Raw genomic sequence first — 27,876 nt, forward strand, 5'->3', positions numbered from 1 at the left:
GTACTAATGGAGGTTTTCTGAATGTTTTTTCTTATTGTGAGGTATAGTATGTGTATAAATATATATATATATGTTTATAAAATATATGCATATATATATTATTATACATACATGTGTACATTTTAAACCCCAGGCTAAGAGATAGAAATTTCCTGGGTGTCCTTCCTCTGTTGCATTTGCCTTCTCTGCCCTAAAGATTACTTATACCATGACTTTTATAGTATTCATTCTAATTTTTTATAGTTTTACTATCTATATCCCTATTCCACATGGTGTTTGGTTTGCCTGTTCTTAAATTTAAATAATTGGAATTATTCTAGTCCATTCAGCAAATACTTACTGAGTACTATATTATACATATACTAAGTACTATATTATACCAGGCACTGTTGTAGGTGCTTTGGTTGTATTAGTGAGCCACAACTACAACCAAAACCAAAGATGCATTCTTAAAGAACACAGAGGATGGCCAAGAAGATAAGATCTATGATAAAAAGGTAGGACATGATAAGCACCAGGGGCACTGTGGGTAGGTTGAACTCTCAAACCTGGGTAAGCTTCATTACTGTGTGTATTCTTTCTTCTTTCATTCAGCATCGTGAAACTGGTCCCTATAGATGTCTATACTTATAGTTGGTTCAGTTTGTTACTATATGTTAATCTACAGTGAACATATGACACATGTAATTTATCCATTCTTTTCTTGTTTATTTGTTGGAAATTTGGGTCATCAGTTTTGGCCTCTTGGAACACTATTATATACGTAGCCTGGTGCATATACACAGGAGTGTCTCATGGTGTGGTAGAATTTCAAGGTGATAGCAGATCCACATGTCCAGCTTTACTGACTAAAGCCAAACTATTTTTTTAAATGATTTACAAATTTATACTCCCCTAAACAGTAAATGAGAGTTGCTGTTCTTCATTCTTGCCAACTTTTGGTTGTTTGATACTTGTTAATTTTTACCCATCTGATGGAGATGTAAGTCTCTCTCATTGTATTTTAATTTGCAGTCTCTTGATTTTTAATGCAGTTGAACATCTTTTCAAATGTTGGACATTTGAGATTTCTGTTTTAAATCTAGATCAGGTCTTTTGCTCATTTTGTTTTATAGATTTGCTTGTATTTTTCTTATTCATTCATGGGACTGCTTTACATATTTTAGATGTTCTTTCATGTTGCATCTAGTCCTTTATTGTTTTTGTATCTCCCATATTGTGGCATGTTACTACACTCACTTTATGCTGCTCTCATTGTACAGGCTTCATTTATTTTGTTCTTCATTTTATGTATTTTGTGTGGTTCTATGTATGAAGAAACCTAACTTGTAGTATTATTTTTTTTAAGATTTTATTTATTTATTTGATATGGGGAGAGAGAGAGAGAGTAAGCACAAGCAGGGGGAGTGGCAGGCAGGGGAGAAGCAGGCTTTCCGCTGAGCAAGGAATCCAATGTGGGGCCCCATCCCTGGGATCATGACCTGAGCCGAAGGCAGATGTTTAACCCACTGAGCCACCCTGGTGCCCCTAGCTTGTAGTTTTGCTGTCATATGATTTGCTCCCCTTCTCTGAACTTATGAAATTGTCTTTTTTTTTCCCTGTTAAGTTTCATAGCTTTGACTTGAACATTGAGGTTACTTGGAATTCATATTTATAGTGTGAAAAAGAGTGATACTAAAAACCCCGAGTATAATAACTGGTCAGAATGGATGTTAACAGTAGCACTGGAGCTGAGCGCTAATGGCCTTCTCCTTTTGATGCATCGCCCTTGTACTTATATGGATCATTGGTGGTCGACTATTTCAGTATTTTCTCAGGTACCCACCAGTCTTTTTTGAAAGGAGTCTAGGGGCATCTGGGTGGCTCAGTTGGTTAAGCATCTGCCTGCAGCTCAGGTCTTGATCCCAGGGTCCTGAGATTAAGCCCTACATTGAGCTTCCTGCTCAGTGGGGAGCCTGCTTCTCCCTCTCCACTCCCCATGCTTGTGCTCTCTCACTGTCAAATAAATAAAGTCTTTTTAAAAAAAGGAGTCTATTTTATTACTATTTAAAAATATGGCTATATTAGAGTTCTCCAGTGAAACAGAACCAATCTGTGTGTGTGTGTGTGTATGTGTGTGTGTGTGTGAGAGAGTAGAGAGAGAGAGAGAGATTTTTTTTAAGGAATTGGTTCATGTGATGGAGGCATGGTTAAGTTCAAAATCTCCAGAATAGGCTGAAAAGAAAGGGAAGGGTTGTTGTTGTAGTTTGAGTCCAAGGGCAGTCTGCTGGTAGAGAGTGCTCTTCAAGGTAGGTTAGTTTAGTTTTGTTTTGTTTTCTGTTAAAAACTTTTAGCAGAGGACAATCCGCTTTACTCAGTCTTCTGACTTAAATGTTAATCTCATCTAAAAGATAACTTCACAGAATTATTTGGAGTAATATCTAACCTGAAGTTAATGTATAAAATTAATAATCACAGTCCATCCTGCCAACTTGGCATTACTCTTTTTTTTTTTTTAAGATTTTATTTATTTATTTGACAGGGAAATCACAAGTAGGCAGAGAAACAGGCAGAGAGAGAAGGAAGCAGGCTCCTTGCTGAGCAGAGAGCCCAATGCGGAGCTTGATCCCAGGACCCTGAGATCATGACCTGAGCTGAAGGCAGAGGCTTACTTAACCCACTGAGCCACCCAGGCGCCCTCAACTTGGCATTCCTTAAGCCATTCTGAGTCTCTAATAAATAAGAAGGTCTTGCTTTTGCCTAACATCATGATCAACTATTTTTCACAACCAAAACATTCTAAGCATTTTCCTAGAAGAGCATACAAAGTCCCTGTGTAATTTACTCTTCTTGATATCCTTTAACTTAAATACTATAATATAAAGTTAAAAATACATAAGTACAGTGATACAAATCTTATGTAAGGTGATAAGAGAGAAGAAAACAGATATTTGCTATGCTACACGCACGCACACACACATGCACACATTCAGAGCAAAATAAGGTTATATTCATGGCATTATAGTCTTGGCTTGTGTAACTGGTCATGTGGCTGTAGCTGGAGTTACAGCTGCATTCTTCTGCTTCTCATTCTATATCCCCTTTGTGCTGAGCAAGAATCTCAGTGGTTTTGTTCTTTACCTGGTGGGATGACCCATACCTGAATTCTGGATCTGGCCATTAATAGCCCTGCCTGAATTGGGTTCTGGTAATTTCCCATTGTGTTCAGTGGCTGGACAGTGGTAGTTAAGGGATGTCCTAAGGGAGCTCCAGTATTCCAGATGTATTCTTCTTTACCTCTGTAGTACAGTAGCAGTCTCAATTTCCCTTCAGTAGTCAGGGTCAGTCATCCCATCTAATGCCAAAACTCACATCTTGGCCTGTTGATTTAGAGGCATAAGGAACCCAAAGTGGCCGGGTGGCAGTTACTTTCAGGTCAGTGGGGTTGTTACTTTGTCTTCTGGTGGAAGTGTTCCTCCCTTTGGAACTAAGACATTTAGGGTAGTAGAGCAAATAGCTGTGGGGACAGGAAGCACAAATTTTGCTAGTGAGTCACTATGAGTTATATTGAATGGTCCCACCCCAACTTCCACCCCCTGATTCCTGGTTCTTCAATCTGATTAGCTTTAAAGATACTACTGACTCTGCTCACGACAGTAAAGAGAGGATGGAGAGTGGATAGTCCCTGGCATGATGGGGCAGGGAATATCACCATTGGATACTTAAAAGAGAGGAAGTTCTGGGTGGCCATATATTTGCGATCTTTGAACATTTTTCCATACTGTTAAGTAAGTTAAAATTTTTATTTCTTTCATGATTAGTGATGTTGAACATTTTTTCATGTGTTCATTGTCCACTTGTGTATCTTCTTTGAAGAAATGTCTGTTCAAATCCTTTACCCATTTTTGAATTTGTTTTATTTTGTTCTGTTTTATTGAGTTTTAGGACTTCTCTGTATAACCTATTTGTATCTTTGATCCAAAGATAGTCTTCTAGACGGCATATAGGTAGATTATGTTTTTTAAATTCATTCTGTCATCTCTATATTTTTTAATTGAAGTACAATTAACATACAGTGTCATTAGTTTCAGGTTTACAACATGTTGATCAAACAGTTCCATACATTACACAGTAACTGCAGTCACCGTCTGTCACCCAACAACATTATTATAATATTGACTATATTCCCAATGCTGTACTTTTCATTTTCATGACTTATTTATTTTATAACTGAAAGTTTGTACCTCTTAATCCCCTTTATCTATTTCACCTATTCCCCCCCACCTCCCTTCTCCCCTCTGGCCACCATCTGTTTGTTTTCTATATTTTAGAGTCCGTTTGTTTTTTCTTTTCTTTCTGTTTTCTAGATTCCACATATAAGTGAAATGATATGGCATTTGTCTTTCTCTGTCCTACTTACTTCACTTAATGTACACCCTGTAGGTCCATCCATTTTGTTGCAAATGGCAAAATCTCACTCTTCTTTTTATTATCGACTGATATTCCATTGTATGTATGTATGTATGTATGTGTATATGTGGATATATTTAATGCATCTTTACTCATTCATCTATTGATGGATAATTGGTTGCTTCCGTATCTTGGCTAATTGTAAATAATCTTGCAATAAACATAGAGTTACATATATCTTTTTCATTAGTATTTTTGTTTTCTTTGGGTAAATATCCAATAGTAGAATTACTGGATCATATGATATTTCTATTTTTAATTTTTTGAGAAGCCTTTGTACTGTTTTTCACAGTGACTGCACCAATTTGCATTCCCACCAACAATGTACAAGTTTCTTTTTTTTAATATTCTTGCTAACCATTGTTATTTCTTGTTTTTCTTAAAGATTATTTTATTTTTCTTTTTTTAAAAATTTTATTTGAGAGAGGGAGAGATTGCATGTGTGTGAAAGAGAGAGAGAGAGACAGCAAGCATGAGTAGGGGGGAGGGGCAAAGGGAGAAGCAAACTCCCCCCTGAGTAGGGAGCCCAATGCTGGATTCAATCCCAGGAACTTGGGGTCATGAACTGAGCTGAAGGCAGATACTTACTGCAGATACTTACAACCTACTGAGCCACCCAGGCACCCCTGATTTATTTATTTGAGAGAGTGAGCGAGCACCCAGATGTGAGGGGCAGAGGGAGAAGGAGAGAGAATCTCAAGCAGACTGCCCACTGAGCACAGAGCTTGACTCAGGGCTAAATCTCATGACCCTGAGTTCATGACCTGAGCCTAATCCAAGAGTCAGGTGCTTAACTGACTACGCCACTCAGGTGCCGCTACCATCTTTGTCTTTTAGTTGGAGAGTTTAATCCATTCTATTTAAAGTAAATGCTGAAAAAGAAAGACATATTTCTGTCATTTTTTTATCTTTTTTCTTTTATGTATTATAGATTTCTTGTCTTTCATTTTCTGCATTACTGTCTTTTGCCTTTGGTTGATTTATTTTTAGTGAAATGTTTAAATTCCATTCTCATTTCTTTTTGGTATATTTTGTAGCTGTTTTCTCTGTGGTTACAATGCGATTACATTTAATAACCTAAAGTTATAATACTCTAATTTAAAATTATACTAGTTTAATAGCAATGACATACAAAAACTATGCTCCTTTATAGCTTGGTCCCCATCCCTTTCAGTTATAGTTGTCTTAAAATTATGTCTGTATGTTTGTGTGTCCAAAAACATAAACTAATAATTTTTTAAATGTTTTAGCCTCTTAAATTATGTTGAAAACAAAATGTGTAGTTATAAACTGAAAAAGCTAGCAATACTAGCTTTTATACTCACAATTTAAAGGAGATATTAATCTCTGAAGTCATGTAGAAAAAAAATTGGAGTTACAAACAGTTGTTACAATAATACTGGTTTTTATAATTGCCCACATATTTACCTTTACTGAGGATGAGTTACTGTCAAGTGTCCTTTCATTTCAACTTGCAGGAGTCCTTTTAGCATTCCTTGCAGAGTCGGTATATTGGCAGTGATCTTCCTTACCTTTTGTTTAACTGGGAATGTCTTAATTTGTCTCTCACTTATGAAGGGTAATTTTTCTGGAGGTAATATTCTTGGTTGACACTTGCATTCTTTTAGCAGTTTGAATATATTGGCCCACTGCTTTCTAGTCTCCAGAGTTTCTGCTAAGATACTTGATAATCTTATTGAGGAGCCCTTGTGACTTGTCAACTGTGTGACTAGTTGCTTCTCTTTTGCTACTTTTAAGATTCTCTCATTGTGCAGGCATGCCTTATAGGTGTTTTAGAATTGGTCTCAAGCCACCAAAATAAAATGATTATTGCAATAAAGTGAGTCAGATGAATTTTTGTTTCCTAGTGTATATGAAAGTTATGTTTACATTATACTGTAGTCTGTTAAGTTCATGATAGCATTGTCTAAAAAACACACGTTTCTTAATTTTAAAATTTGCAGAATTTATTAATTAAATTAATTAAAAATTTAGTTAAAATTAAAATTAAATTAATTAAAAATTGAAGAAATTGCTAACCATCATCTGAGCTTTCAACAGGTCTTAATCATGGTTCACAGATCACCATAACAAATATAATAATAATAAAAAATTTAATAATAAAAATTTTAAAACATTGAGTGAATTAACAAAATTTGACACAGAGACACAAAGTGAGCTAATGCTGCTGGAGAAATGGCAAAAACAGACTTTACTTGATGCAGGGTTGCTACAGACCTTCAGTTTTTAAAAAACACTGTATCCAAGAAGCACAACAAAATGAGGTATGCCTCTATTTGGCTTTAGAGAGTTTGATTCTCATGTGTGTTGATATGAGTATCTTTAAGTTCATTTTACTTGCAGTTCATCAGCTTCTATCCATGTCTTTAATCAAATTTAGGAAGTTTTCAGCCATTATATATTCATATATTATCTCTGCCTCATTTTCATTGAGACCTTCATAATGTATATGGGATAGAACCCCATAGGTCTCTTAGGTGTCACACAGGTCCCTTAGACTCTGTTCACTTGTCTTCTCTCTTTTCTTTCTGTTCCTCAGACTCAATAATTTTCATTGTCCTATCTTCAGGTTGGCTGATTCTTTCTTCTGTCTGTTCATATTTGCCCTTAATTTCCTCTTACAAAATTTTCATCATAGTGTTTATACTTTAAGGCATAGAATCATTTTAAATTATTTTTTAAAGATTTTACTTATTTATTTGACAGTCAGAGATCACAAGTAGGCAGAGAGCAGACTCCTTACTGAGCAGAGAGCCTGATGCGGGGCTCTATCCCGGACCCTGGGATCACGACCTGAGTGGAAGGCACAGGCTCAACCCACTGGGCCACCCAGATGCCCCTTTAATTCTTTTTTAATGTAATTTCTACACCCAGTGAGGGGCTTGAACTTATAACTCCAAGATCAAGAGTTGCATGCTCCACTGGATGAGCCAGCCAGGTGCCCCCATAGTGCCTTTTTAGATTGTATATCTCTTTGTTGATATTTCCATTTGGTTCATTTCATCATTTTCTTGATAATCTCCACATATTTCTTTAGTTTTGGGGGTACCTTTAAGACAATTGTCTTAAGTCTTTTATTAGTAGATCCACCATCACTTTTTAAGGAAGAGTTTCTGTTGCTTTGTTTTGGCCCTTTCAATTGGCCATAATTTACTGTTTCTTTGTATGCTTTGTTGATTCAAACAGGACATTTTAATGTAATAATGTGGTAATTCTGAAAATGAGTTCTTATCCCCCTTCCCCAGATTTTATTTTTTATTTTTCTTGTTCTTCTCCTCCTCCTCCTTCTTCCTTCTTTCTTCTGCATTATTGTTTTAGGCCTACTCAGTGCCAAGGATTAGCCTGAGGTGAAAACTGGAGGTCTTCTCAGATATTCTGTGATCCTTTGCCTTCCCTGATCATATGACACTTTCTAATTTTTCCCATATATGCAGTTCCTCTTCAATGTTCTAGTCTAATGTCTGGCTTCCTTGGAGGGGAAACAGAAAATTGAAGGAGGAAAAAGGTATATAGGCTTTTAAAATTTCTTGGAAGTGACTTCAGCTGTTAGGTTCTTGCAGCAGCATAGGGAGGTTTAACAACACTGGTCATCTACCTGTTTATTTGCGGCTCTGAGATCAGAACCAGCAATTAGGGATCAGAGCACAGATTCTTTGATATTTGTGGGACAGGGTCTTTTTGCCTATCCCAATCTGATTGATTCTGCTCCTTCAGTGCATGCATGGTTGCCTTGAATGCTGAGGGATTGGGCATGGTTAGCTGCTACTGTGCTAAGAGCTGAAATGGACTGAAATTAGCATAACTTACTAATCAGACCTTTCCCTGGAAGTTGCAGGCCTTCAGTACACTCCAGAAATACAAATATATAATTGCATCAGGCAGATTCTGCCAGATCTGCTATCTAGGGAGCTTTTGTTTAGATGGGAGATTCCTGGTGCTTTCCTATTCCACCATTTTCCTGGAATCCTTACCTTTTTTTTTTTTTTTTAAAGATATTATTTATTTATTTGAGAGAAGGAGAGAGAGAGCATAATCGGGGAGAAAAGCAGAGGGAGAGGGACAAGCAGACTCCATACTGAGCTTGGGGTCTGACATGGGGCTTGATCTCAGAACCCAAAGAACATGACCTGAGCGGAAATCAAGTCAGACGCTTAACCGACTGAGTCACTCAGGTGCCTTGAATCCTTACTTATTTTTAAATATAAGATTGACAGTATGTTCTAAGGAACAAATAAGTATGAAAACTTTGTTAAATGTGTTTGGAATAGGTCATCAGCTTTATGCTTGGCAGCTCTATTATATCCCTGTAGGTTATTCACCCTGCCTGTTGACTCAGTTGTTTTTTAATATGTCTCAAATGTGGGACAGTCTGTAGTTTACATACTTTTTTTTTTCACCCTGATCTTAGGAATTTCTCCTAGATTTATGGATTTCTTGTGTTTCTAGCTCACATACTGAAAATATGTAACTGCAGTAAGCCATTGTGTTCTAGAAGATGTCACAGAATACTAAAGTTTTTAAATCTAGACAAAGTCATGTTTAAGACTCTCAGTTATAAAATGACAATAAGTTTTATTAATCTAATATCAATTATGATTTTTATTTTTGTTTAGACTGTAAAACACAATTGCTTATGAAATACTTTAAATATTAAGAGTTCATTTGGGCCAGTAATTTTATTACCATATAATATACAGAGGAAACTTTCATAATCTCTTCTTTGAATTCTGGTGTTGCATAGCTTACTGCTCAGCATCTTCATGTGAATGACTAATCAGCATCTCAGATCTGGCATGCCTAGAACAGTCTCCTCTCAGACCTGCTCCTCTTGCTGTCTTGTCCATGTTGGTCAATAGTAAAACCTGTCTTTCCGGTTCCTAAGACAGGACAAAACCTTTAGAGTCATCTTGGACTTACCTCTTTTTGTTATGCCTCACATTCAGTCTGTCAGCAAAACTCTTGGCTCTGTATTTAAAATTCTTTAAAAAATGGCATCTTTAAAGTAATTAAGGAAAATTTAAAATAAGTTTAAAATAAAGGAAATCCGACTACTTACCTCTTTCTCTTCTATCTGCTGTGGTCGTTATAGGGGGATTATTTCAAAAGCCTTATTTGGCACAACTGCAAGAATGAGTCTTTTAAATATAAGTCAGATCATGTCACTTTTTCAAAACCCTCCAGTTACTTCTCATCTTCTCCATAATAGAAGTTAAATTTCTTAACATTTCCTAAAAGGAATTATCAGATTTGCCCGTAACCTCTTTGACCTCATCTCTTCTTTTACTTCTCTTTTCCTGAGACATAGTATCCTGTCCACAGTTGCTTTTATTTTTTTTTTAAAGATTTTATTTATTTACTTGACAGAGACAGAGAGATCACAAGTAGTCAGAGAGGCAGGCAGAGAGAGAGGAGGAAGCAGGCTTCTTGCTGAGCAGAGAGCCCGATGCGGGGCTCGATCCCAGGACCCTGAGATCATGACCTGAGCCAAAGGCAGAGGCTTTAACCCACTGAGCCACCCAGGTGCCCCCCACAGTTGCTTTTGCTCCAGTATACAGGCTCCCTTCTCAGGACCTTTGGACTTAGTTCTGTTTTCTCTCTTTGGAAAGCTCTTCTCCCTGGAAATCCACATAACTTACTACCTTCCCCTCTTTGAATACTTGCTGAAATGTTATCTTCTTCGAGAAGAAAGTACTTTCTCTCCTTGCAGCTACTGGTCACCAACATTCCTTATCTCCCAAATTAATTTTTCTCCACTGTCTGGCATGCTAATTATCTTATTATTATTTATTCTGTTTTTTTCCCACCTCAGCAATCTAGAGTAGTGCCCGACACATTAAAAATCATTTGATGAGTATTTCTTGAATAAATGGACAAATGAATTTATGTCTGAAAAATAAAATTTGCTTTAAAAATGCTTTTTTAATATTTTGGTTCTTTTCAGCATTTAAATATTGCTCTTATATGGTAAGAATATATTCTTTATATTATTATGAAACAGCAAATAAAATGGATGGTGACATTTATAAATGCAAGTTAAAATTCCCTTTATGTTCTCTCTTGTTAACTATTGTGTGTCTGGGTAGAATTTTTTTTAAGACATATAGCAATATCTCTAGATACAGCTCCAACTATAACCATCTATCTAGCTATCTATAACTTAAAAATATAGATGGATTGCTACTATAAATATTGCCTTGAAAGTTTTTTTTTACTTGAAAGTATATCTGGGATATATTTTTTTATTTTAGTAATTTGGATTAACCTCATTATTTTCAGTTATGTAGTATTTCATTTTATTATTATACCATAATTTAATCAGTTCCTTATTGGTGTATATTCCAGGTTTTATTGATGGGAGTATATGCATTAAATCATATTAGATGTTTAGGTTGGATCAAGGGTGTATGTGTTTAAAATACTGACAGTTGTTTCTAAGTTTATTTTTGAAATTTGCTAGCTTTTACGAGTTGTATATTTTATATCATGGTTTCCACTTGATTTATTTTTATTTATTTTTTGGTATTCCTAATTGTAAACTCTTTGGAGGATATGTCTCACTTTTTATTTCTGTAGGACTCAGCACAGTCTTTCAGTAGCAGGGGCTCATTAATGCTCTTGAATGGAAGATACATCTTTGTGATGTTTCTTGTTAGATATGCTAGGGAGTCAGTCATTTAATAAACATTTATTGTGTATTGGCAGTGTTGTGACAGAATACTGTATGTCGTAAAGAGTAAAAAAAAAGTAGGACAACATTATTTCTTCTTTTGAGATGTTTAAACTTAAATGGAAGACTAAACTGTAGAAGGATAATTATACATATTAGAATCAAGTTATGTTACCTTGGAGTTAATTTCATGTCCTCATTTATTTGTACATATATATATATTCAATAAATATGGAGAAATTAACTATTTTGAAGCAACAGAAAAATGCTGTGCAGAGGAGATGTTGATTGATATTTTAAAGGATTATAGGAATTCTCTTCGTGGAGACTGGGGTATCATGAATAAAGGTCAAGTCTCAAAAGACTATCCAAGTATTCATTACATCATCTATAGTAAAAAGTTAGCAGTAATACAAATGTGGGATGCTTTGCTGACTCAGTTGCGGCTCTTGGAGAGCTCATGGCTGTTGATCTTGGTGGTGTGAATTCACGCTCCCTGTTGGGTATAGAGATTACTTAAATGAATAAATAAACTTAAAAAAAAAAGAAAAGAAAAGAAGTAATACAAATGTTTAGAAGTTGGAATGGGTTATGTAAATTATGGATAATTCATACAGGGAAATCCTGTGCAGTTACTTAAAGTCAGGTAGAATATTTACTGAAGTAGAAACATTATTCTTGCTATATTATAGAGTTTGAACAGAGCAAGATACTGTTTCTATAAGAAAAAAACAAATGTAAGTGTAAAGTAATTGGAAGAACTTGTAGGAAAAAGGTAATGGTTACAATTTTTGAAAGAATGCTTTGGTAGTAGAAAAATGACTTCCGTGTTTAATGCTTAGAGCAAAGGGTTGTGATTTTTTTGAAAGAATGCTTTAGGAAAAGAAAGATGACTTCAATGTTTAAAGCTTAGAGCAAAGGGTTGTGACTTTCCTCATATATGTTTTTTGTAAAATAGAATGTTTTACAAGTTTCTCTCTCATTTTGAAGGACAGAGTAGTTCTAAATCATATTCTACCTTTTGAGAGCAGAATAGGCACTGAGCATCCTCAAGCATTCCTTTGTTTTTGATTTAATTTGTACCTGATAAAATAATTCTCAAGCCCATGTGTATTTTTTTCTGGTGGTTTAGCAAGTCATATGCTTTAGATTGCACAGATGTGTTCAAATCCTATTTCTAAGTCACTTTTGGCAGACCTGAGCCAAATTATCTGACTTTCCTTTTGAAATCTTAGTTTAATATCTTCAGGTGTAATCTGTGGCAAAAGGTGGCATTGTCCTGTTGAGGAGAAATTATTCTGATGTGGCATAGAATGGGTGTGGCCAGCTGTTGGTATGTTCTCATCATGCCATACTGTCTTGACCACTAGGGAGATTGCCAGTTAATCTTAGCCTTGTTTCCCTTGTCTTCATGCTAAAAAGATGACAGCTAAGGTTCCTTCAGCTATTATGGATTGTAGATGAACTCTGAGCTTGATTTAAATGAACTGGTGATGTGACAAGGTAAAGAGGAGAAAGGATATAATATCATAGGCAAGAGAGGGTGTATCATGTCATGTCCTTACTTTAATACCTATATTAATCTTTAATAGAGCATGAATACACTGTCTTTAAAAATTAGGACAAAGAATTACTCTGGTCATAGAAATAGATTGTTGAAATATGTTTTTATTCCTGGGACACAATCTGCTTGCTTAAATATTTTAAAATACTTTTGATGTTGACCTATATATTGTACTTGTCCACTAGACTGAGTTTGGTGCATTCATGGTCACATCTTGTTTTAAAAATAAATACCACGAATGTTTGTGGAAATGGGAATTAACCTGTTTTTTGAAGATGTAGTAGAATTTTCCCATTAAAACCTTTTTGGCCTGGTTTCTGTTCAAGGACTTAACCTTTACCATTTTAATATATGATTTGATTATTAAGTCTAGACTGGTTCTTTCGTGTGTCCTTTGGCCAATTTTTTTCATTTATATTTTCTTAGAAAATTATCTATTTTATATAGGTTTTTCAAATTTATGGGTGTAAGTGATACAAGATATTCTTGAAGTTTGGTCTCATTAGGAAACCCTCCCTTCTCTTGTCTCTCCTTTCTTTGCCTCCTTCTTTCTCTCTTCCTTTCTACATTCCCCCTTTGTCCTTTTCTTCCTCCAACTCTTCCTTCCTCTCTTACTATGAATTCCCGAGCATACGTTTTACTATTTTGCATTTTTTTTGGGTTGTTGTTTGTTTCTTGAATTCAGAGTTCAGTTTTTTTTTTTTTTTTTTCTGGAAGAGTTGTGAATAACCAATATGTATGCACTTGCTTGATGTTGGAAAACTAGTAGTATCATAAATCAGCTTTGTCAGATATTAATATTATTTTATATTTGCTTTTCTTGAGAGAAATAAAACTCTGTAGGTATTGTTGATACTCATTTTTAGCCACTGTTTTTTTAATAAATGCATTGAAGTTTGGAAATTCTTCCACTAAATAGTGCTTTGAACAAAGGCTGCAGGTTTTGGTTTGTAAGTGTTGTACTATGTTTTGTTTAGAGTAATTGAAACCCTAAAAAAAAGGAAAAAGATAAGTAATTTTTAGAAAGAGCTTTTTGTTTTATGTAAAACTACATGTAGTTTTAAGTTCTGTTTCTTAGTTATAAAGATTATTTTCATTTTTTTTATTTATTTAAATTTTAGTTACTATACAGTACAATATTGGTTTCAGGAGTAGAATTCAGTGATTCTTCACCTACTTACAACACCCAGTGCTCATCATAAGTGCCCTATTTAAGTACCCATCACCCATCTAACCCATCTGTCATCCACTTCCCTCCATCAGCCTTCAGTTTATTCTCTGTCTTTAAGAGTCTTTTAGGGCTTTTTTTCCTCTCTCCTTTTCTTCTTTCCCCCCTTCCCATATGTTCATCTGTTGTCTTTGTTAAATTCCATGTTTGAGAGCATATGGTATTTGTCATTCTCTGACTTATTTCACTTAGCATAATACACTCTAGATCCATCCACGTTCTTGCAAATGGCAAGATTTCATTTTTTGGTGGTTGAGTAATACTCCATTGTATCCATTCATTAGTCAGTGGATATTTGGGCTCTCTCCGTAGTTTGGCTATTGTTGATAATACTGCTGTAAACATCAGGTGCATTTGAATCTGTATTTTTGTATCCTTTGGGTAAATACCCGAAGTAGTGCACTTGCTGGATTGTAGGGTAGTTCTATTTTTAACTTTTCGAGGAACCTCCAAACTGTTCCGCAGAGTGGCTGCAGTGGTTTGCATTCCCACCAGTAGCTCAAGAGGGCCCCCTTTTCCCTCATCCTCGCCAACACTGTTGTATCTTGTGTTGTTAATTTTAGCCATTCTGACCTGAGGTAGTATCTCATCATGGTTTTGATTTGTTTCCCTGATGATGAGTGATGTTGAACATCTTTTCATGTGTCTGTTAGATATCAGGATGTCTTTTTTGGAAAAGTGTCTATTCATGTCTTCTGCCCATTTCTTAAATGGATTTTTATAATTTGGGGGGGGTGTTGAGTTTGATAAGTTCTTTATAGATTTTGGATACTAACCCTTTATCAGATATGTCATTTGCAAATATCTTCTCCCATTCTGTAGGCTGCCTTTTAGTTTTGTTGTGTCCTTCACTTTGCAAAAGCTTTTTATCTTGACGAAGTCCCAATAATTCATTTTTGGTTTTGTTTCCCTTGCTTCAGTGACATGTCTAGTAAGAAACTTCTACAACAGAGGTCACAGGGGTTTTTGCCTGTGTTCTTCTCTAGTATTTTGATGGTTTCCTGTCTCACATTGAGGTCTTTCATCCATTTTGAATTTATTTTTGTGTAAGGTGTTAGAAAGTGGTCCAGTTTCATGTTGCTCTCCAGTTTTCCCAGCACCATTTGTTGAAGCAGCTGTCTTTTATCCATTGGATATTTTTTCCTGCTTTGTCGAAGATTATATAGAACATATAGTTGTGGGTGCATTTCTGAGTTCTCTGTTCTGTTCTATTGATCTGTGTGTCTGTTTTTGTGCCAGTACCATTTTGTCTTGATGACCACAGCTTTGCAATATAGCTTGAAATCTGTAATCGTGATGCCTCCAGCTTTTTCTTTTTCAAGATTGTTTTGGCTATTCAGGGTCTTTTGTGGTTCCATGTAAATTTGAGGATTGTTTGTTCTAGCTCTGTGAAAAGTGCTGGTGGTATTTTGATAGGGGTTGCATTAAATGTATTGCTCAGATAATCTAGACATTTTAACAGTGTTTGTTCTTCCAGCCCATAAACATGGAATGTTTCTCTATTTCTTTGTGTCCCTTTCAATTTCCTTCATAAGGGTTCTGTGGTTTTCAGAGTATAGATCTTTTACCTTTTTAATTAGGTTTATTCCTAGATATCTTACTGTTTTTTCACAGTTGCAAATGGGATCAGTTCCTAGATTTCTTTTTCTGCTTTTTCATTATTGGTGTATAGAAATGCAACAGATTTCTGCACATTGATTTTATATCCTGCAACTACTGATTTCATGTATTAGCTGTAACAATTTTTTGATGGAGTATTTTGGGTTTTCTCATAGAATAACATGTCTTCAGCAAATAGTGAAAACTTGACTTCTTCTTTGCCAATTTGGATGCCTTTATTTATTTATTTACTTAGTCTGATTGCTGAGGCTAAGACTTCCAGTACTATGTTAAATAGTTTGGTGAGGGTGGACATCCTTTTCTTGTTCCTGACTGTAGGAGAAATGCTCTCAGTTTGTCAACACTGAAGATGGTATTAACTGTGGGTGTTTTGTATATGACCTTTATGATGTTGAGGTATGTTGTATCTATCTCTACTTTGTTGAAGTTTTTATCTAGAAAGGATGCTGTGCTTTGTCAAATGCTTTTTCTGCATCTATTGGCAGGATCATATGGTTCTTATGTCTTTTATTAATGTGGTATATCACATTGATTGATTTGGAAATCTTGAACCACCCCTATAGTCCAAGACTAAATTTCATCTGATCATGGTGAATAAATCTTCTACTGTACTGTTGAATTCAATTTAATAGTATTTTATTGAGAATTTTTGCATCCATGTCATCAGGGGTATTGGCCTGTACCTTTTTTTAGTGTGGTCTTTGGTTTTAGAATCAAGGTAATGTTGGCTTCATGGAAGGAGTTTGGAAGTTTTCCGTCCATTTTTATTTTTTTGGTACAGTTTTCTTCTTTAAATGTCTGGTAGAACTACCCTGGGAAGCCATCTGGCTCAGGCTTTTGTTTGTCAGGAGATTTTTGATTACTGATTCAATTTCTTTGCTGACTATGTGTATGTTCAAATTTTCTATTTCTTCCTGTTTGTAGGTTTTTAGGAATTAGTCCATTTCTTCAGGTTGCCTAGTTTGTTGGTATATAATTTTTCATAGTATTCTCTTATAATTTGTATTTATGTGGTGTTGGTTGTGATCTCTCCTCTTTCATTTGTGATTTTATCTATTTGGATCCTTTCTCTTTTCTTTTTTATAGGTTTGGCTAGGGGTTTATCAATTTCACTAATTCTCTTGAAGAACCATTCATGGGTGTTTTTTGTTTGTTTGTTTTATTTTGTTTTATTTCTATATCTTTTAATTCTGCTCTAATCTTTATTGTTTCCTTTATTCTGCTGGCTTTAGGCTTTATTTGCTGTTCTTTTGTATCTCCTTTAGGTATAAGGCTAAGTTGTATATTTGATACTTTTCTTGTTCCTTGAGGTAGGGCTTTATTGCAGTATACTTCCATCTTAAGACTGCCTTTGCTGCATCCCAAAGGTTTTGGACAAAGTGTTCTCATTTTCATTTGCTTCCATGTATTTTTTAAAATTTCTCCTTTAATTTCATGGTTAATACATTTATTCTTTAGTAGGATGTTCTTTAACCTCCAAGTATTTGTGATCTTTCCAAATTTTTTTCTTGTGGTTGATATGAAGTTTCCTAGTGTGGTGGTCTGAAAACACGCATGGTGTGATCTTGATCTTTTTATACTTGATGAGGGTGGATTTGTGACCCAGTATGTGATCTGTTCTGGAGAATGATCATGTGCATTTGCAAAGAACATGTATTTTGCTACTTTAGTTTGAAATGTTCTGAATATATCTGTTAAGTCCATCTGGTCCAGTGTGTTATTCAAAGCCATTGCTTCCTTGTTGATTTTCTGCTTGGATGACCTGTCCTTTGCTGTAAATGGGGTGTTTAATTCCCATGCTATTATTGTCTTATTATCAAGGAGTTTCTTTATGTTTATTCCTAATTGATTTATGTATTTGTGTGCTCCCCAGGTGGGGGCATAAATATTTACAGTTGTTGATGGATAGACACCTTAATTATGATATAATGTTCTTCTTCATCTCTCGTTACAGTTTTTGTTTTAAAATCTACTTTGTCTGATATAAGTATAGCTACTCTGGCTTTCTTTTCACACCCATTAGCGTAATAGATGGTTCTCCATCCCCTTACTTGTAGTCTGCTGGTGTCCTTGGGTCTAAAGTGAGTCTCTTGCAGGCAACATATAGATGGATCTTATTTTTTTTTTATTTTTTTTTATCCATTCTAATACCCTATATCTTTTGATTGGAGCATTTAGTCCATATATATTCAGAGTGATTATTCAAAGATATGAATTTAGCGCATTGTGCATTGTGTTTTTTGTAGAGTTGGTGTTTCTGATGATGTTCTCTGTTCCTTTCTAATCTTTGTTGCTTTGGTCTTTTTTCCTCCACTTAAAGAGTTCCCCCCTTAAAATTTTTAGCAGGGATCACTTTACTGATTGGGAATGCCTTTAGGTTTTGTTTATCTGGAAAACTCTTTATCTCTCTTATTCTGAATGACAGCCTTGCTCAATGAAGAAGTCTTGGCTGCATATTTTTCCCATTCAGCACTTTGAATATTTCCTGCCATTCCTTTCTGGCCTGCCAAGTTTCTCCTGACAGATTTCCTAAGAACCTGATCTGTGTTCTCTTGTAGGTTAAGGACTCCCCCTCCACCCCTCCCCAACCTCCGCCTTGCTGTTTTTAGGATTCTTTCTTTGTGCATTCTGTGAATTTAACTATGATATGCCCTGGTGATGTTCAACTTTTATTCAATTTAATGGGAGATTTCTGTGCTTGTTAGATTTTGATATCTGTGTCCTTCCACAAATTAGGGAAGTTTTCATCTGTATTTTGTTAGAATAAAACTTTTGCCCCCTTTTCTCTGTCATCTTCTGGGACCCCTATGATACGAATGTTACTAAGTTTTAATAAGTTGCTGATTTCCCGAAGTCTACCCTCCTGGTCCATTACCTTTCTTTCCCTGTTCTTTTCAGCTTCGTAATTTTGCATAATTTTATCTTCTGTATCACTGATTCGTTCCTTTCTCTGCTTCCTCCATCCTCATTTTTATGGCCTCTATTTGGAACTGTATCTCGGTTATAGCGTTTTTAACTTCGGCCTGACTAAATTTTAGTTCCTTTATCTTTGTAGTAAGGGATTCTCCGGTGTCTTCTATGAGTTTTAAAATCCCAGCTAGTATCCTTATAATTGTCGTTTTAAATTCTAGTTCAAACATATTATTTATATCTGTATTGATTAAATCCTTGGCCATGAGTTCTACTTCGTGTTCTTTCTTTTGGGGTAAATTTCCTCATCTCTTCATTTTATCCACAAAAGAAGAGAAGAAAGAGAGAAGGAAACAAACACACAAACAAAAGCCTCAAAACAATGAAAACAAACAATAAAAAAAACCTAGCTCCTGGGGGTATTTTGGTCTGCTTGTTAAAAGAACCTCAATCTCAAAATAACAAAATAAAATTAAATAAAATGAAAGTAAGTTAAAAAAATGTAAAAAGTGTGTGTATATATATATATATATATATACACACACACACACATATATAAAATATATAAATTGATAACATAAGAATTAAAACTAATTTAAAAAATAAGAAAATAAATGAAAAATAATAAAAATTTTAAATTTATAAATTATATATTTTTATAATGAATTTTTATAATAAAGTATTTATAATTTGATTATTTTATAATAAAAATAAAAAAATAAAATAAAGATTAAAAGTAAAAAGGAAGCTTGATCCTGTTTTCCCTAGAGCTAAAACTTTGCAGCACCCTATGATCAGTAACTTTGGTGGAGCCAGTGAGTTGTTTGTGCTGGTCTTCTGGAAGAAGGGCCTGTTGTGATTCTTAGGTGGACTTAACCCTAGTAGGAATGTGCCTCTAGAGTGCAGGGCATGGCCGGGCTTGGTGTAAGCCATTCTGGCCTCCACTCGGTGATGTTGTTTTCCTTCTTGAAGGTTCTCAGCCTTGTCAGGAAGGATGAATATCGGGGCACCCTGCTCTCCAGCGCCAGTGCTGAAAGTTTGCACCCCCGGCTCTTCCATGAGCTCTGTAATTCAGTCACTGTTATGTCCCCAGTTTCTGTCAGAACTCTGTTCACACTGACTTTATCCAGGTTTTTTCATCTGGGGCATGTGACTGAGTTCCCAAACTCCAAATTTTAGAGACTTTTGCGTGTGGACCTGCACATGTTTTTGCCGTTGGCCAGCTTGTCTCAGGAAAATGATGGCAGGATCCCACAGTCGTTCCCAGTTGTGGCACCAAGACTTGCTGTTCTCAGCCACCTTTCTTGCTACTACGCTTGGGAACAGTGCAGCACATTGGTGCCACCCGTTCTTCTTGTGACCCAGGGGATTCTCAGACCATGCTGTCACACGTGGGCTTCTGCCCTGCTTTGCCACCTAAGCACATTTAAGCTAGGCACATCTCCCACTTCAGCAGACCTCTAGAAGTTCAGATTTTGCTCTGCGCTGCTCATCATACTTTGTGGTAGATTCTGTAAAGCAGGCTCTTTTCCCGCTGTTCTATATACGGCTGTATCTCCCCTAATGCAACTCTCCGTACCTCCCACCTTCCAGAAGGTGGTTGATTTTCTCCATGTAGACTTGCAGTTTTTTTGTTCTCTCAGACCTCCAATTGATTTCTTGGGTGTTCAGAATGATTTGATAACTATCTGGCTGTATTCGTGAGAGGAGACAAGCTTAGGGTCCCCCTACTGTGCCATCTTACCTCCTCCATGCAGTTTTAAATTCTGTGAATTTACTGTCATAATAGCACTTCTCCCTGTTGTCTCATCTCCAAACACAAAGATTTATCACATTTCTTGAAACATTTTTCACTAAGAAGGAAAAAAAAATCTCTTGCAGTATGCAAAGATATATTCAGTTTATTCTGATTTCCCTGTTTGAAGCATTTCTCACTTCCTGCTTTGCTTTATGTGGTACTGCCATCTAGCGTGTGGAATACTAAAATGGATGTGTGTGGTTTACATTTTCTTTTATCATTTGGTCATCAGGAGCTGTGACTTAATGGTTCTTCCTGTCTGATTTTATATAAAGCATTAAGTTAAATGATCCTGAATGCAGGAGCTCAGGTGTTACCTGAAATAAAGCATTGGAAAAATGAATCGAATACCTGTTTCTTGACCATTCTCTACTAAAGCTTATGTACAGGGGTCTTGGAAGTGCCAGTACAGCCTTGTATCATCAGATGCATTCTTGTCTTGATAGTGAGAAATGTGGAAAGAGATCGTGAATTTTGACCTGAATGTAAAAATGTTGACAAGTTGAAGTATAAAATAAGCTCCCATGCCTCAATTTTAATTTCTAAGTGAGTTAATGAGGATTAAAATAAAAATACAGGCCAATATTTATTGAATGCTTTTTGTGAACCAGACATTATTCTAAATAATATTTACATCTCGTCTTATTTACTCTCCACAATAGTTTCAGATGAGGGTATTGAAGTAAAAAATGTTTAAGAACTTACCCAAGATCACAGGTAAGTGGTGCAGCTAGTGTTGAATAAATAAATTGAAAAAATGTGAAAATATTCTGCATATTTTTAATTAAAGAAGTCCTAAGAAAGGATTAAAAATGACAAAATTCTTGTCATCTTGTCATCTGAAATATCCCAATGTAGTTGAAAGTAAGAAAGTAAAGAAAGTAAGAAAGTAAAAAAAATATGATGCATAGTCACACAGCATAACCTGTGTCCTTAACTAACTTCCTCATAAGTAAAACAGGACTAAATATAACCACTTCAGTGTATATTACGGAGTACTGTGGGAATTAAATGAAGTGAAAATTAAAAACAAAAACAGATTGTTCAATAAATTTTAAAGAACTTTAGAGAAAGACAAATGTTTGAAGGAACTTTGGTGTAGACAGACCATAATCTGTAAAATAAGAAAATACATGACCTCAAAAAAAAAAGAAAATACATGACCTCATGACCTGAGTGTAGTGTTGATGGGGTTGAGGCAGTGGGTGAAAAAATTCTTTGCAAATAAGAAGCTGTATAACTAACAGGAATATTATGATGAACTTCTCCTTAACATGAGAGACTGTATTGCTGATATACTTGGTGATCTGATGATCAGTTTATTTAGATATAATATTTCTTTTAACATAGAGAATAACCATAAAAATTGTGAAATGAAGAAAGTAAGTTAAAATAACATGATTTTTCTGTAATTGTAATTTAAAAATTTAGCTTCAGTTTCAAATAGAATTAAACCTGTGGGTTGAAGATATTGAAATTGTTATGTATTTAGAATGTTTAAGGTTTAAAATAATGGTAAAAGAAACCAGAGAAAACACATTATTGTGTCCTTCTCCTTTGAATAGAAAAATTGAAAATCTTTTGTTAACAAATTTTTAATGGGCAAGATAGGATATATATGGATTCTGCATTTTCAGTTTTAGCATTTTTTTAAAAGATTTTATTTATTTATTTGGCAGACAGAGATCACAAGTAGGCAGAGAGGCAGGCAAAGAGAGAGGAGGAAGTGGGCTCCCTGCTGAACAGAGAGCCTGAAGTGGGGCCCGATCCCAGGACCCTGAGATCATGATCTGAGTTGAAGGCAGAAGCTCAACCCACTGAGCCACCCAGGTGCCTTAAGTTTTAGTATTTTAAATACCTGGTATCTTTTAAATACTTGGTATTACCAGTTCAGTTGATGACTGACTAAATGTTGTGTCTTTTTGGAAACAGACTAGGTTTTCTTCCTGTTTAAAAATTTATCTAAATATGGGTGCCTGGCTCAGTTGGTCAAGTGTCTGCTTTCAGTTCAGGTCATGATCCCGGAGTACTGGGATCGAGCCCCACATCAGGCTCCCTGCTCAGTGGGGAGCCTGCTTCTCCATCTGCCCCTGCCCCTGCTCATGCTCTCTGTTGCTTGCTTGCTCCCTCAAATAAATAAAATCTTAAAAAAAAGAATTTATCTAAATGTGAATGTTAAGGTTCATAGAAATAAGTGCCAGCAACACGTTTTGGTACCTATCAGTGGGACTTTCAGTTATTAATAAAAATGAATTAAACCAATGAAAAAGTTAGTTCCCTCATCTCGTTAATACTATGTAGTTTTTTCCAGACTAGTAGATATTTCTATTTTAAAAAAACAGTTTTATATAAAAGTACATATAATATGTGCATAACCTTTTGAAACAAAAGCTGTGATAATTTTAGTGTTGCTACATCTACTGAAGAATTTATTTTTCCTCAAATCAAAACAGATAAACTTTCAATCCTACTTTTTGGCACATTCCATACTAATACCTTTTCATATGCTAGGAAATCATTGTCATTTAAGAGGATGGTTTCAAATGAAAAGTTCACATAGTGAGTTATTGGTACTGCTGTCAGGTTGAGGGCATCTTGTTGAGCTGAGGTGATTCTGGTATTTAAGAACTGATGAATGAACAGGGAAAATGTGGGGTGTGTGTGTGTGTGTGTGTGTGTGTGTGTGTGTGTGTGTGTATCTTGCATATGGCAAGATTACATTCTTTTTGATGGCTGAGTAATACTCTGTTATGAAATCTTGCCATTTGCAAGGACATGGATGGAGTTATAGAGTATTATACTGAGTGAAATATGTCAGTCAGAGAAAGACAAACACCATATGATTTCACTCAAATGTGCAATTTAAGAAATGAAACAAACGAGCTGAAGGGGGAGAAAAGGGAAAGAGAGAAGCAAACCACAAAACAGACTCTCAACTACAGAGAACAAACAGATGTTTACCAGAGAGGAGCTGGATGGGGGATGGGTGAGAAAAGGTGATGGGGAGTAAGGAGGGCACTTGTGATAAGCACTGGGTGATGTATGGAAGTGTTGAATCACTATATGTACACCTGAAACTAATATTACACTGTATGTTAATGAACTGGAATTTGAATAAATTCTTCGTAAAAAAAATAAAGTTACTATATCTGTTAATCAGCTGAGGACACAGTGCTGTATGCCAATCTGGAAGGAGAAACAGATTGTTAGGTTTATTAAGATGCATTTAGGTCTCTAGCTTTTTCCCAAGAAATTTGAAGAGCTATTTTGTCTGTTATTGATTTTCTTCCCTTATGCTGAAATTAGAACTTACTTCACTTACTACCCACCTAAGATATAACTCTGACATAGAGCTGTTCTTCCACTTGGCATCTTCCACTCAGTCGTTTCAAAGTAGAATTTTCAGTGTTGATTATTAGGATGTTGATGATACATGTGAGTAGAACAGATAATATTGTGTAACAGAAATGATTTTTTATTTTCCACATCTACTATAGGCTACAGAGGTGAAGGAAAATGTTTATAAACTGGATAAGTATGTCACAGTGAAACTGCAAGCATAATAGGTCTATAAAAGATGAAGAAGTCTTTGCCCCATTTGCAAGCTGTTGATTAGGCTTTGATGAATAATTTTTTATGTGGGTGCGGTGATTTTTACTGTGCTTTACATTACTGATTTCTGCTCTCCATGTAAAAAAAGGACTTCTCTGAACATTTGAATGCTTGCTGAATAGAGTTGTATTTTTAAATATTGTAACAACACTAATTCCAGATTGGTTTCCATGGTGATAGAAAAGTGAATTCAGTATAGGAAAAATAACTTCAAAAATAGATTTGTTAAGAATCTAAAAGTAAGGGACTTAGAAATTCTATTTTTCATTCTTATAAACAAAGGATTGAGATATCATTAAGTTGAAGGAAATAAACATGATTTAAATCATGATACTTGTGTCATAAGTTTCTTCAGGTGAATGTAGCCTAATCTTTCATAGTGTATACACTTGGTACTTATGGTTCAGGTTCTATATAAACACGCTGATGTTGGGACTTGTGCATTGGATGTCTTAAAACCCACAATTCCAAATGGTTTTACAGAATACCTTATATGTGCTTGATCCTTACATGAATATCCCTGATGAAGTAGATAAGTGATTTTTCCCACGGGGGAAATAAGCATTATACCAATAAACATAGTAAGATAAGAAAAATGTAATGCATGTTGTAAGAGTTCTTATAGGTAGTCAAAGGTAAGAGAGGTTATTTCATATGGCATTCAAGAAAGACTTTGTTGAAGATTGAATAGATTTTAGATATCCAGAGCATTTAGCAAGGAAAAATAAGATAAAGGTACCTGGAAGGGAGAGGGATGGATGGGGTAGAATGATTGGGGAAAAATATGTTTTAGAAGATATATGAAGATATTACCTTCCTTCAAGGCTGATCTCTGGCTTAGGAACTTTGTATTTAAGTTACTTTTTTTTCTTAGAGAGAGAGAGCGAGCGAGAGAGCGCACGCACATATGTGCATGGGAAGGGAGGGGCAAAGGAAGAGGGGGAGAATACCAAGCAGGCTCAAGATCATGACTTGAGTCAACATCAGGTGTTGGTTGCTTAACTGACTGAGCCCCCCTGGCACGTCTAAATTACTTTCTTAGTAGGAACTGAGAAGGCACTATGGGATTTTGGGAAGAGAGTACCATGTCCCATGTGTAGTGGGTAATGGAGAGAAACCATTTAGAAGACTACTGCAGTTATCCATTCTGCAGTCATGTAGTCTAGATCCTGTGAGGTCTAGAACCAGCGAAGTAGCATTGGAGAATGGGGAAAAAAAGGGACAGGTATGAAAGACAAGTTTTGGGGGACAGGGGAGATTCTAGGGAATTAAATGTTGAGGTTAGATCTTCACCATGGGAATATAAAAAGCGGATGTTTGGAGAGGAAGAGTAGTAGAGGAATCTAAGATGATTTGGTTGGTCAATTAGATGGATGTGGTTATGCTATTTATTTACTTTAGGAATTCAGGAGGAAGGATGTGGTTATGCTATTTATTTACTTTAGGAATTCAGGAGGAAGAAGAGAATTTGTAAGGAAAGGTATGTATTCAGTTTGGTTCTTGAATACAATATTCCAGGGGACAGTGTTGTTTATTCAGTCATTTATTAAATATTTAGGGATCATCACTTCAGTTTCAGATACTTTTCAAGATGTTGAGATGATAGGTATGTATGTATCTCACTTTTTCATTATGTATTATAGTTAAAAATCTGTCAAATACATGTTGCAAATATTTTCATCCTAGTTTGTGACTCCTCTTTTCTCTTGGTTTATGGGATCCCTTTTGTGATTACTTAAAAACTTTTGATGTCGCCAGTTTTATCAGTCTTTTGTTCTTTTTGTGTTTTAGCTAAGACATTCTTTTCTTCTATCTCCATGAATATTATTATTTTTTGCTTTTATTTTTATTATTTTACATTTTAAGATTTTGCTTTTCACACTTAGCTTTTTTATTTACCTGGAATTATTCATTGGATATAGTAGAAGGCAGGGGTCTAGTTTCTCCTTCTAGTTATCTTAGACTATTGCTTAAATAATAATTCTTTTCCTCAGTGATATTTTTTTAAAGATTTTATTTATTTATTTGATAGACAGAGATCACAAGTAGGCAGAGAGAGAGAGAGAGGGAAGCAGGCTCCCTGCTGAGCAGAGAGCCCGATTCGGGACTCAATCCCAGGACTCTGAGATCATGACCTGAGCCGAAGGCAGCGGCTTAACCCACTGAGCCACCCAGGCGCCCCCCTCAGTGATTTTTTAAGGCCTAAATGGTCATATATCAGTGTCCAAATGTACGCATTAATTATCTGACTACTTTCTCTGACCTATTGGTCTCCGGCCTATTCCTGTGCTAGTACCACACTATCTTAATTAATAGATTACTATTACTTATTATATAGCAAAACACCTCAAAATGTAGTGGCTTGGGGCACCTGGGTGACTCAGATGGCTAAGCATCTGCCTTCGGCTCAGGTCATGATCCCAGGGTCCTAGGATCCAGCCCTGCACCAGCCTCCCTGCTCAGGGTGGAGACTGCTTCTCCCTCTGCTACCACCCCCACCCCTCGCTTGTGCTCTTTCTCGCTCTTTCAAATAACTAAATAAAATATTTAAAAAAAAAATATATATATATATATATAAAGAACTTAGTGGCTTAACATGCCAACCCTTTTATTATGTTTCATGATTCCTGATTCAGGTGGGAAGCTCTGTGTCGATCTTGCTTGGGTTCTCAGGTGGCTGTAGTCCTATAGCGATGGTGGCGGAGCTGCATGTCTCGCGCTTCTGCGCTCCTTCACGTGCTCTCTCGCCACATGGCGTTTCATCCACCAGGACCCTTTCTGTGAACTCTTTCTATGGCACTGTACTATGGTCCTTTGACATGAAGGCTTAGGACTCTAAGTGTAAGAAAGCAGAAACTGTTAGACTTTTTAATGACTAGTCTTAGAAGTCCCTAGGACATAGCTTTTCCCACATTTTATTGGTTCGGACAGTTACAACTGTAGCATAAATTCAGAAATGGAGAGAGAAGCTCTCCCTCCATGAAATGTAAAGCAAGAACCTCCAGAGAGGTACTGAAAGGTAACTTCACAGCAAAGCTTGATTTCCAGTAGGATACATTTCCTGATTTCATCATAATTATCTTGGGAAGAAAAAAATTTAAACTTTTGAAATTTTGATAAGAATTGCATTTAATGTATAGGTTAATTGAGGATAATTACTGTATTTATCATGCTGAGTTTTTAAATGTTTGAATTTATTTATATCTTTCACATCTTTCAATACAGTTTAATAATTTCCTTTGAAATTCTGCACATCTTTTGTTGGGCTTATTTTTAGGTATACAGTTTCTGTTGTTAACATGAATTGAACATTTTTTCAGTTACATTTTAACATTAGATACTATTGATTACTGAAATTCTGTTGATTTTTTTCACCTTTAAAAAATCCACTTTCAAAACACTTATTGAGAGAGAATTCATACACAGTATAATTCATCTGCTTAAAGTATACAATTCACTGTTGGTTAGTATATTCACAATGTGTGCAAACATTGCCAAAGTCTACTTTAAAACATGCTTATCAGTTACAAAAGAAATCCTGTACTCATTATCAATCATTCTCATTCCATTCTAAACCTGTACACCAACCCCTGACCTTTCTGCTTTGGTCACCCAGCCCTGGTAACCACTAGTCTGCTTTCTGTCTCCATGGATTTGCCTCTTCCAGAAGTTTTATATATATGGAATCATACAATGTGTGATCTTTTTGTAACTGTCTTTTTTCACTTAGCATGTTTTCAAAGTTCATCTAAGACATAGCATGTATCAGTACTTCATTGTTTTTATCATTGAATACTGTTTCATCATATGGCTGCATACCCCATTTTATACATTTAAGATTTTGCATTTTAAATTTAATACTTCTGGGAGACTTCTGCCTTGGGAAGATGAAATAGACAATGGTGAGTTTCCTTTGTTTTTGTTTTTTTCTTTAGTCATTTCAACCATTTTATACAATTCATTGGCACGAAGTGCATTTACATTGTTATGTAAAATTACCACTACCC

At 35.6% G+C, this 27,876-nt stretch overlaps 1 protein-coding gene across 6 annotated transcripts in view; it reads left to right on the top strand.

Moving 5' to 3' along the window:
- The window catches only part of ARHGAP32 (Rho GTPase activating protein 32), a 297,156-nt gene that overhangs the window by 128,904 nt on the left and 140,376 nt on the right, over positions 1 to 27,876 (top strand). The gene's annotated exons all lie outside the window — the stretch shown is intronic.

The sequence above is a fragment of the Mustela putorius genome, unplaced genomic scaffold (assembly GCF_011764305.1).
Source record: "Mustela putorius furo isolate JIRA1106 unplaced genomic scaffold, ASM1176430v1.1 tig00000460_pilon_pilon_pilon, whole genome shotgun sequence".
NCBI classification, from domain to species: domain Eukaryota; kingdom Metazoa; phylum Chordata; class Mammalia; order Carnivora; family Mustelidae; genus Mustela; species Mustela putorius.